Here is a 2,835-nt window from a genome sequence, read left to right as displayed (position 1 = left end):
GGGTCGACCAATGCCCATTCCTGGCCGTCACGGTCGTTGGGAGGGTGCCAAGTCAGCAGGCGGAAAATGGAATGCTGTGCATTGCTTACACGTCAGCAGGCAAAATTTTAAGCTCAGATTTCGCTTGTGTCCCCCTGCTGTAGCAGGTCATTGGTTGCAGAAGCAGTCGACCAGCGACTGTGACGGGTGCATATTTTGCTTTTAATCTACTTCATATCTAAATAGAATCAAATAACGTCATAAAGGCAATTGTAGGAGAATTAGTACCTGCTTAAAGTGAGAAAATTTACCTTGTATGTTATAAGTAGCTAAAAAGTAGGCAAATTGGTCAACACTTTGCTCTTCAAAAGCGCTTTTTTCTCTTTTTGGACCACTTTCTTTTATACATAAAACGATGAACGACTTCTTAATGTGATTTAATCATGTATTTATTAAATAACAATAAAAAATCATACAAAGTATGACTTGAGGTGCATAATTGTTAGCATTCCCTCTCCATTGAAATCAAAGTCATCCTTGACTATGGTTCACTTACTTCCTTGTGAGGCTATTCAAAACTCTTCTAAATGTTTCAATGTCCCCTGCCTCTCCATACTTTGGCATGGCCATTCTTGTTAATTTCGTAGTTTAAAATATAGCTCTTACGAATATTGACACTCTAGATCAAGGATAGAAACTTATAATTTAAATCAATTTTTACTTACAAATACAGATCTATAATGGTTTGTAAATGATCAAAACACCTAGCTTCTGACTAGAGTTCGACACATCCATTCCCACTATATTTACAAGCTCCATTTTAAATATTATGGAGTTTTTCTTTCTTTAGCTTAGAGAGAGGAAACCATGTTTCAGGCATTAAGCTTATATTATAACTTCCTTGCAGCTTTTTAGGATGTTATAAAATATATTTAATAAGTAAAATCCAGCAGGATTGCTACCAAAGTATAATTTGGTGAGATTGCCCCACCTTTTTATCATAGTCATCCTCAACTATTAGTAATCCTAAGGAAAACGAGGATGTGGTGCTTGTGGATTCTCATTTGCACAATGACAACATCTGCAATAGGTGACTAGTCTATGCATGCTTGAGGGAGAAGCACTTTGTAAGTATGTATCTATACGTTTAGTCTATCCACCTTTCTACAAAAGATAGCTAGTCTACTCAATGTTTGAGAGAGACAATCCATTGCAAGCATGTCTTCTTGCATGCAAGTCTTGTAAGAAAACCATTAATAAAGGCATGTAATAAAGAAGGTTAAGCATAGCTTCATAAAAAATGGTGATACATTGTTGTCTTTTGGATACTCAATATGTGAATATTTTAATTCATTCACAATGGTTATCTAATCATGTAGTTGCTATTCATTACTTACCAAAAATTATCAAAAGGCATATTCTTGAATCGATGTAGCTAGGTATAGAGCTCCTTACCTTTTAGGAAAGCTTGCCCACATGCTTAAGGAATCTTGATAGTTGGGGGTGTCCTCAAGTTGACCAAATTTATGCAATTAATAATAAGTGTTTCTATAAGAGGAGGTCATAATCTTACATGAAGCATAAATTTAAGCCACCTAGGTGGCAACGTGAGACTGCAAGCCAATCATTAACCCTTGTCCTAAATTGAAGAAAATTGTTTTGCAACCATCCAAGTAATTTTGCATGAGATTGGTGGTTTCTCACACTTGCAATCCTTGCTTGTATTTTAGCTTATAAAATCCTTATTGGGCGTGAAATAATAACCATTCATTGATGCAACTTAAAAGATTTTTGATGCATTAGAGAGAGATTTTCTCCTTGATATTATGTAGTATGGCGTATTTTTATCTACAGAATAAGCTCTGGAAGATTGAAATCACATGTAATTTCTTTTGCAAAGAGCCAAGAACTTGGACTCCAAAGAGTTCTAAAGCTTTAGTTAAGGTAAGAGTTGGCTCTTTTATTTTAAGGTTTATACGATATCATTTACCTTTAGACAATGTTGTCGGGATGCTTCACATCTACTGGTGCAATTTAAAAGGTTTTGTGGAGCACTTTCCCGTGTGGAAAGGGGTGGAAAGGAGACCTTGGTGCTTCTTTGAATGACATTCCCATGCTCTGTGTGTCAGGTGCTTCGAAAATTGATGAAGATGCTCAAGAAAGCATAAGCATGAAGAGAGATAAAAAAAGAAAACCTTTTTACTATTTTTCATCAAGGAGATTGGCTTGGTTGCCAAGAAAGAAGAGAAATGAAAAGGAGATTTTACTATTTTTCATCAAGGAGATTGGCTTGGTTGCCAAGAAAGAAGAGAAATTAAAAGATTACTATTTTGCATAAAATTGTGACCCGTCTCTTATTTGTTTAATGCCTTATTTATTTAACTAGTATGTGACCCACGCGTTGCGGCAGTCAAGGAAAGCATGGTAATTGGATCTCTCTCTCTCTCTCTCTCTCTCACACACACACACACACACACACACACACACACACACACACACGGAGTCATTTATAGGTAGGGGTGTGTGTGTGTGTGTATTTGTGTGCCCACATGTGAGGAAACTGAAGTTGTAGTCCTTGGAATCACTATAAGAATATAAAAATGCATCTCTCTCTCTCTCCCTCTCTCTCTCTCTCTCTCTCTCTCTCTCTCACACACACACACACACACACACACACACACACACACACACACACACACACACACACACACACACACACACGTGTGTCTTGGGATAGATGTAAAACATCTACAGTTTCTCCAAATATGTGCAACTAGAGTAGTCGGAGGTAGTGGCTCCCAGAAGATAACATTGCTAGCCACAAAAGAAGCCTAAATGCATCCAATGCTAAGATGC

Source organism: Adiantum capillus-veneris, chromosome 11 (assembly GCF_014529385.1).
Source record: "Adiantum capillus-veneris isolate H3 chromosome 11, ASM1452938v2, whole genome shotgun sequence".
NCBI lineage: Eukaryota > Viridiplantae > Streptophyta > Polypodiopsida > Polypodiales > Pteridaceae > Adiantum > Adiantum capillus-veneris.
Note: the sequence above shows the minus strand (reverse complement) of the source record.